The 9914-nt window shown below is 44.6% G+C and overlaps 1 non-coding gene across 1 annotated transcript; it reads right to left on the bottom strand.

Annotated features, from left to right (window-relative positions):
- Positions 1 to 9354: 9354 nt before the first annotated feature.
- Positions 9355 to 9428, bottom strand: Trnat-ugu (transfer RNA threonine (anticodon UGU)). The gene has a single exon. It is a non-coding gene; the product is annotated as a tRNA-Thr (tRNA).
- Between the last annotated feature and the right edge of the window lie 486 nt (positions 9429 to 9914).

Here is a 9914-nt window from a genome sequence, read left to right as displayed (position 1 = left end):
GTATGAAAATCACTGGCTGTGCTGTGTGCAGTCTGTGGCTGCTTTGCATTGTTGTAATACTCGCCATTGTAGTGTTGGGCAGCTGGATGTGAACAGAGCGTAGCGTTGCGCAGTTGGAGGTGAGCCGCCAGCAGTGGTGGATGTGGGGAGAGAGATGGCGGAGTTTTGTAATTTGTGATGAACTGCTATATATATTATGACTTTTGATGATATTAAGGTAAATACATTGTTCTCTATTAATATCTTTCATTTGCTAACTATCCCTATCAGTAGTTAGTGCCTTCAGTAGTTTGAATCTTTTATTTAGCTGGCAGTAGTGGCGCTCGAATAAAGTAAGGAATAATGAGTAGTGGTTAGGGATGCTGATTTGTGAGAAAGGTTGTTGGAAACCAAGAATCGTACTTTAAGAGTTATGTGTGTATATGCGTGAATGTATCACAATGCTGGCGAAAATTTTTTGGACGCTGTTATATTTATAGGATTTTGTTTCTACACATTTGTAACGCAAATTTTCGACCTGTGAAATTTTTATGTGAGACTGTCACTGTAGCGGAAACTGCTGTCGTAAATATTTCCGTAAGAAAGTTAAGTGACCACCTGCACGTAATGCGTCGCGGGCACCCACCTGGGCGACAGCCGCCCGAAAAAAAGCCATTAGTCTTTCAGCGGCACAGGTAGAATAAAAGAAAGGGGAGGCCATTGTCCTCGCTATTGACATTTCCTTGTTGAAAGAATACTGTGGAGCTCGTAATTTATGATATTTACTAAAATGCCTAATGAAATGATTAGAAACATTTTACATCTACTGTCTTTGTAGTTAAGAGATTGCTCATTTTGTTTAATATCTGGTTTCCAGCTGTGTTGCAGCATTGGTTTTATAAAATAAACTTAAATGCATCTGCTAATGTGAACACTTTCTGTCAACAGATTTATTAAATAAGTATTTTCTGATCCACATTCTTCGAAAAAGGAGCTCTTGGAATGGAGAGAACAATAAGAAGGGACTAATAACAGTAACTGCATCTATAATTTTCTTTTCAAGTACTTGGTAATTTCTTTTGTAGAATAATTTGTGGCGCACCATTTTAATTACTTAGACATTAAGATGTGATTATACATTTCCCTTATCTGCATTGTTATCTTTAGTGTACTATTTTTTCTGCTTGAGCTATGTCATGTTTAGATATAAGCTGCTGTTTGCCAGGCATAGTGCTACTGAACTTTAATTTGTGTTACTCTGCTAAGCCAGATTTATTTTTTTGTTTGCTGCACATTGCCTCATATTAGTTGTAATGTTGAATTGCTTGGTAATTTAGATTTACTGTAGCTTGCTTTGCGATTTTCCATTTTTTTTATTGCTGTTTATATTAATTGTTTTATGTGCTGCTGCATTGCCTCGTCCCTTAGTTTAGCATCTGAGCTCAGTAGATTTAAGTTAGCTTAAGAGGGGGTAGACTATATAAGAAACTGACTGTGGAGAATAGGTAAAGAATGCATTGCGAAGCTATATGAAAAAGATTTGGGCCCAAATGAGTATTGTACAATCAGAAATAATTATTTTGAAAGAAATATGAACAGAATACAGAAAGCAGGCTTAGATAGGACTTTTTGGGAATAATGATGAACAAAGGGAGATCTCCATGCAAAATACTGCAGTAAAACAAACCCTGTCCTTTCCCTTTTGTGTTATCCCACTATATGTTTGTGTACACTTGTGTATTTGTTTTCTTCCTGTCTCTGTGTAGTTTCATCGAATTTTTTATTCTTTTAATATTAAGCTACATTCACTATGATGAGGAATACTGTTATCCTCGAATATAATTGGCATTAATAATATGTTATTTACTTTGTAAAGATGTTAGACATTATTAATTCTGTTCAGTTTAATGCTCATGTGTGAAGTTGATGTTTCAAAAGTTATTGTGATCTTTTATGTATGTACTCATGTCATAATTCCACTGATGTATATGTTAGTTCGATTCTTTTGTAAAGCCTGTACTACAAATGTTATCTGTATTGTTATGTTTTTAATGATGTATTTTGTACCTTTGTTATTGTATTCTTATGTTATAAAATTGTAATTGTCACCAGTTCATGATATTATTAACTTGTTAGTTACATTTCACTGCACACGTTTCTGTTGGTCATAGTATATGGACAATATGTGAGAAGTAGGGACTGTTAGTGTTTGCACGTGTGTTAATAATTCAGCAAGGGACTGGATAACAGCATTGCTGGTTCTAAGGACAATTCCAAAAACTTTGTGAGTGCACAAGTGGTGGTTATGGACTTGCTATATTATCCGCAAGACTCTTCAATGGTGATTGTGCACCTGCACAGTCACAACAGATGGCTGCTGGCTATCTCTACAAGGACTACAGTGGGTCTGCACCTCTGGTGGCCCACCAATACCATTATCTCTACAAGGACTACAGTGAGTCTGCATCTATGATGACCCACCAACGCCATTATTTCTACAAGGACTGCAGTGGGTCTGCACCTCTGGTGGCCCACCAATACCACAATCTCTACCAGGACTCCAGTGGGTCTGCTCTGTGATGACCTACCTACCAATATTCTTCAAAACTTCGAATGACTCTGCCGTGGGTTTGCTCTGTTGTGGCCCATTACCTGTATGCATGTCAAGAGTCAGCACTGTCTTTCCATTGGAAGGACAACACTACTACTTCAAGACTGCATGGAAATCCACTACTTCTGTGTGCATTTTCTTTTACTGCTCAGACTTTGAGAAAAACTCTGCATTTTAACTGTGATGAACAATTTGGACTGTCTTTATGGAAATTTTTAGCTTTTGACCAACATTGTATCAATAAGTGTGTGCATTTGATTTCTTTGTTATTGTAATTATGAAAAATTTTATCAAATCATTATTGGGCACTGCCCAAAACAATTTGTAAAATTTTTTGTGGGGAGCATGGGGGCTATGTAAGTAGGCTGTTTAGGTTTTTTTATTGGTAACGCCACCTCCGTATGAAAATCACTGGCTGTGCTGTGTGCAGTCTGTGGCTGCTTTGCATTGTTGTAATACTCGCCATTGTAGTGTTGGGCAGCTGGATGTGAACAGCGCGTAGCGTTGCGCAGTTGGAGGTGAGCCGCCAGCAGTGGTGGATGTGGGGAGAGAGATGGCGGAGTTTTGTAATTTGTGATGAACTGCTATATACACTCCTGGAAATTGAAATAAGAACACCGTGAATTCATTGTCCCAGGAAGGGAAAACTTTATTGACACATTCCTGGGGTCAGATACATAACATGATCACACTGACAGAACCACAGGCACATAGACACAGGCAACAGAGCATGCACAATGTCGGCACTAGTACAGTGTATATCCACCTTTCGCAGCAATGCAGGCTGCTATTCTCCCATGGAGACGATCGTAGAGATGCTGGATGTAGTCCTGTGGAACGGCTTGCCATGCCATTCCCACCTGGCGCCTCAGTTGGACCAGCGTTCGTGCTGGACGTGCAGACCGCGTGAGACGACGCTTCATCCAGTCCCAAACATGCTCAATGGGGGACAGATCCGGAGATCTTGCTGGCCAGGGTAGTTGACTTACACCTTCTAGAGCACGTTGGGTGGCACGGGATACATGCGGACGTGCATTGTCCTGTTGGAACAGCAAGTTCCCTTGGCGGTCTAGGAATGGTAGAACGATGGGTTCGATGACGGTTTGGATGTACCGTGCACTATTCAGTGTCCCCTCGACGATCACCAGTGGTGTACGGCCAGTGTAGGAGATCGCTCCCCACACCATGATGCCGGGTGTTGGCCCTGTGTGCCTCAGTCGTATGCAGTCCTGATTGTGGCGCTCACCTGCACGGCGCCAAACACGCATACGACCATCATTGGCACCAAGGCAGAAGCGACTCTCATCGCTGAAGACGACACGTCTCCATTCGTCCCTCCATTCACGCCTGTCGCGACACCACTGGAGGCGGGCTGCACGATGTTGGGGCGTGAGCGGAAGACGGCCTAACGGTGTGCGGGACCGTAGCCCAGCTTCATGGAGACGGTTGCGAATGGTCCTCGCCGATACCCCAGGAGCAACAGTGTCCCTAATTTGCTGGGAAGTGGCGGTGCGGTCCCCTACGGCACTGCGTAGGATCCTACGGTCTTGGCGTGCATCCGTGCGTCGCTGCGGTCCGGTCCCAGGTCGACGGGCACGTGCACCTTCCGCCGACCACTGGCGACAACATCGATGTACTGTGGAGACCTCACGCCCCACGTGTTGAGCAATTCGGCGGTACGTCCACCCGGCCTCCCGCATGCCCACTATACGCCCTCGCTCAAAGTCCGTCAACTGCACATACGGTTCACGTCCACGCTGTCGCGGCATGCTACCAGTGTTAAAGACTGCGATGGAGCTCCATATGCCACGGCAAACTGGCTGACACTGACGGCGGCGGTGCACAAATGCTGCGCAGCTAGCGCCATTCGACGGCCAACACCGAGGTTCCTGGTGTGTCCGCTGTGCCGTGCGTGTGATCATTGCTTGTACAGCCCTCTCGCAGTGTCCGGAGCAAGTATGGTGGGTCTGACACACCGGTGTCAATGTGTTCTTTTTTCCATTTCCAGGAGTGTATATTATGACTTTTGATGATATTAAGGTAAATACATTGTTTGTTCTCTATTAATATCTTTCATTTGCTAACTATCCCTATCAGTAGTTAGTGCCTTCTGTAGTTTGAATCTTTTATTTAGCTGGCAGTAGTGGCGCTCGCTGTATTGCAGTAGCTTGAGTAGCGAAGATTTTTGTGAGGTAAGTGTTTTTTGAAAGGTATAGTTTAATGTTACTCAGGGCCATTCTTTTGCAGGGATTTTTGAAAGTCAGATTGCGTTGCGCTAAAAATATTGTATGTCAGTTTAAGGACAGTCATGTATAATTGTTCAAAGGGGACGTATCACTATAAAACTTTTGAATATCGCAGAATAATACCTAGGTCTCTTTGCATCCGAGCTTGGAATCATCACTACCTACATTTTCGACGATTGAGCCATGAGTTCACAACGAGACCAGCGTGGGAAACACTAAAATATGAGTGCCTAGTTTATCCATTATTTCATGAAATGACTTTATTAACTGTGCTCTAATGACACCTGCCACATAACATAACTTTGTTGTTGCCCGAAAATGCAATATTTAGCAGCAACACTGCAAATCATAATTAATTTTTGACCTTTGTTGTGGTAGGGTTGTTAGAGCCTGGAGACAGCATGAGGCGTGCTTGCTTGTATGACTGTGTGGTGTTTTCCTTTCTGAAGAAGACTGCGTGTATATAGCGTTATTTTTGTGGAAGTGTGCGATAGTTTTCTACATGTTTGCGAACTGTGTGACTGAGGCGGGACGTGGCTACCAGCCCGGTATTTACCTAATCGGATGGTGGCAGGTGCGACTCCCAGACTCCCGGAAGTTGCATGCTAATGCGCACGGCTATCCCAGCGGGTATTCAATACTTTCACACATCAAAGTGAAATCACGGAACAGTGCAAAAACTTAATTTTTATAATGTAATGTATCTGTGATTCAGGTCTATACCACCGACAACGGTAGTAAGGAGTAATTTTTGCACAAATGTTTATTTTAGTCACAATTGTTTCGTCATCAGACTAAACCATATTGTGTAATAGAATCGATGGAACTGCCTTGTACAAATAATAACAAAATACACAGTCCACCAACTACGTTCGACGTTCACCTGCTCACCCACTCACAGACGGCAGGTCTTGATAATGGCGGTAAACGATATAGAGGGTGGTCAGAAACAGCCTGAAAAGATTTTAAGGGTGCTGCAGGGAAGGCTGTGCTCAGAAATAACTGGTCAGAAAACAATTCGATACTTTGCGCCGTTTCAGAGTTATTCAGCAGTGACGTTAGTCAGTCATGTCCTTCTGTGCGAATTCAAGCACCTGCACGCGCCATAATGCGGTAAGGCACAGATTGGTCCAAATGCTCATTACCAGTTAAAATGAGCCTTTTCCGGAAGTAATAAATTTAAGCTAGGTGAGCAAAAGCTACGCTAGTTTGGTCTGAGAAAACCAAACAAAGAACACGTTTGGCGACACTGTCTCTTCCACACTGCTTGAATTGGCGCGCGCGATGATCCGATTGGCTACCTGTGATGATAAATAACTCGGAAACGGCGAAACGTTTCGAATTCTGTTCTCAACGAGTAGTTGTCGGCAGAACTTCCCCTGCAACAGTCTTACAGGTTTTTCTGGTTGTTTCTGACCGCCCTGTTTGTAACACTCCCGTACGGCAAACTGGACGTCCACTGAGTGGGGACAGGTCACCTTCTCAGATGAATCACGTTTTACGCTCCATCGACAGACGGCCGTTGGCGGTAAGGCGTGGGACTTCACAAAGCAAACACCCAGCAGCAATCGTCAAAATGGTCCAGGCCCGAGAAGTGAGCAGCCCTAGACGTACTACAAAAAAAAAATTTAGCACGCTCAATTCTGTCGCGTATGGACCGTGGACACAAACCCAGAGAAACAAACATAAATTATATATTACTGTTCAATTGTAAATAAACAACAAATAGCAGTCTGAATAATTTACAAAGCTTTCAAATGGCAATGACATTGGCACGCAACAAGCGGCATAGCCTCCAAACAAAGATCCCCTATGTCATTGCTAACAACTGCCTTCAAAGAATACTTTAACGCATGTAGGGTACAGGCAGAATCTTAAACACAGATACATTAAAAAACTGCAAAACCTACAGTGGCAAACAATCGTTCAACATAATTAAAAGGCAACCTGCTTCACATTTATGCAGCCAGTCTTGGAGTAAAAAGCAAATTAAATTAGGTGAGTTTAAGAACCAGTAATAAAACTTGATACTCACTGAAGGTTTATGGCCAGGAGTGCCAAAGAAAAATTGTTAACGGAAAATACACTTTATCTTAAGTTAGAATTTTGAGGCTTGCAACTAAGCTAAACTCAAGCCGACAGAGAGCCACAAGACGTTTGGGGCTACCTATAATCTTTCGTAACTTTCTTCAAGTATCATATTAATTTAAATTAAAATGAACTACCGAAAAAACAAATGAGCCAACGCAGTAAGATAGTTTGAAAGGTACTGTCACAACAAAAATATAATGAATTTCAAACAGTTTAAGCTCTCTTCTTAAAACAACAAATTTTCAAACCAACAAAAGCCTTACGGCCGGTTAAATTCAGGAACGTCAAAGCCAGATACACACCCGAACGTGCAGAGCACAAATGAACCTCTTGTGCTAATGCCACTGAAAAACTGTTTCAGTGCACACCTGATGCTAACCATGGGCTCAAGTGTTTCTTTGACCTTCATCAGCGAACATATCTCGGAAGCATCCACAGTTGGCGACTAACATCGGGAGCAGCTGACAACTCCGTCTGGTGCTTCTAATCGCTGGTATGCAGTACCTCTATAAATAGGCCACACCAGAAAGTTGTCCACTATGGATGGCTATAACGGTTATTCCGCTGCAAGCTGTACTACGTTGGCCAAGGAACGGCGCCATGCGTGCAACTGCCAGAGCAGAAGGAGAAGACGGAGGAGGAGGAGGAGGAGGAGGAGGAGATTATTAGTGCTTAATGTCCCGTCGACAACAATGTCATTAGTAGCGGAGCTCGAGTCCGGATTAGGGAAGGACGGAGAAGGAAATCGGCCGTGCCCTTCCAAACGAACCATCCCAACATTTGCTTCAAGCGATTTTAGGGAAATCGCGGAAAACTTAAATCTGGATGGCCGGATGAGGGTTTGAACCATCTTCTCCCCGAATGCGAGTCCATTGTGCTAACCACTGAGCTAACTCACTCGGTGACTACCGAAGCGCCACCGCACATCCCCCACGGGATCTCCCCTCAACTCATAACAACAACAGACGCGGTAGTGCAGACATTACTCGTTCGGCGCCACATAGAGCACTGCTGATAGGTGAGACCCAGAGGCGATTGAGCCAGGCAGTGCATGTTCCTTCAATCCACAGAGTCGAGATTATGTCGCCTCCTCGCGAGGCGGCGTGGTAGCAGGGCCTCGAGCGCGGCCCAAGATCTGTGACAATCTATCACCGTCCCACTCACTTTGGGGAATGCTCTCGTGGCATACCGTGGGTGATTTTGTCATTCTGGTAGGCAAAATGGATCAACGCAAGTATGCATCTATCACTGGGTCCATATCAACCCTTACATGCACTTTACTTTTCCTCGGAACAGTGGCATCTACCAGCAGGACGATGCCACATGTCACACAGCTCGCAGTGTACGTGCGTGGTTGGAAGAACACCAGAATGAGTTTACTGTACTACCATGGCCAGTAAACTCCCCGGATTTAAACTCAATCATGGCTCTATGGGACCACCTCGAACGGGCTGTTTGCGCCCTGAATCCTCAAACGAGAAAGCTAGCTCAGTCGGCAACAGTACTGGAGTCAACGTGGCTCAGATCCCAGTTGGTACATTCCAGAATCTCATTGACTCTCTTCCTGCAGATCTCGCAACGGTCCACTCTGCAAAAGGTGGTTATTCAGGCTTTTGACAGATTGTCACCTAAGTCGACAGTCACACTTAACAGACAGCTTGTACCCTGTAATACCGGTTCTACTCGTTATAACTGTCTGAAATTCGTTGACGCGACAGGCTTCTTCAGGTATACCATGTCACGGTTCTGATGGACGCATCCGACTGTGTATAGGCTGCGAGATGAATGAACATTAGCAGACAACATTCGTCATCTCTAGCATGTTGAGGCTGGTGGCTGGGACCTAATTCTGAGGCTTCCATGACGTCATCTTTCAACAAGCTAGCGAAAGATACAGAGAATATTTCACAGCTGCCCTAGCTCGTACGTTACACAGATCTGCCAAGCACTGAAAGCCTTCTGGCCACTCGTAGCCGCGAGAGAGGCACACTACCATTCGTCAGCCACTACTCTTGAGAAACTCTTGGGCCGAGTTAAGCAGCATTGAATGGCGTACCTGTATCTGTCATCCGAGCTTAGATCGACACGATACCCAGCCGGGATAGTGCCGTTGGATCTGCAAACGAGCTGTTTTGCGAGGTAAGGGACAACGTGTGACCACGAGCTGCCATTGAGATCAGTATGAAACATCGTCATTGTTGGGATAAGTTGGAAGGTCACTGTTGATTCAGCCACCCTCCATTTCGATTACGTGCTTCCTCAAATCGATTTCGCGGGAGTTCTTTAGTATATTTTCCGATAGCTCGGTGGTCGATTTGGAAGTCCATCTGCTACATGGCAAGTATTTAGAATGAAATTACAGTGAAATGAACACCCTTAGCTGCTTACAGGCGTTGACATACGTCAACGGGGACAAATGAAAATGTGTGCCCCGACCGGGACTCGAACCCGGGATCTCCTGCTTACATGGCAGACGCTCTATCCATCTGAGCCACCGAGGACACAAAGGATAGCGCGACTGCAGGGATTTATCTCTGGCACGCCTCCCGCGAAACTCACATTCTCAACGTATTGTCCCGCACTACATTCGTAGTGCCCCCGCCCATTATACTCATTACTCGCGGCGCGCTGCCGATTCCCGTAAGAGTTCGGGCACTGTTTGTGCATTCGCACAGAAGAAGAAGATGGTCAAGTGGCCGGTGAGCCTTAACTATATATGTACTAAGATGGTATCTGTTCTTTCGGATATGTCCGAAAGAACAGATACTATCTTAGTATATATATGTAAGTATTTAGGTTTCACTGGCGTCTTTGCAGCTAGTATATCAGTAAATGAACGTCCAAAATTTTATTGTCTGCCGAGGTCACTTGCAGCGCGTGCAGCGCGTTGTTTGTATTGCGTGCACACCGAGGCCGCATATTCACTTCCTAGTGGCGTAGAGCCACGATGCCGGAAGCCTATTGCCGTCCTCTCTACTGAAATTGCA

The sequence above is a fragment of the Schistocerca serialis genome, chromosome 8, assembly GCF_023864345.2.
Source record: "Schistocerca serialis cubense isolate TAMUIC-IGC-003099 chromosome 8, iqSchSeri2.2, whole genome shotgun sequence".
Taxonomy (NCBI): domain Eukaryota; kingdom Metazoa; phylum Arthropoda; class Insecta; order Orthoptera; family Acrididae; genus Schistocerca; species Schistocerca serialis.
This window is presented reverse-complemented; position numbering and strand designations above follow the sequence as displayed.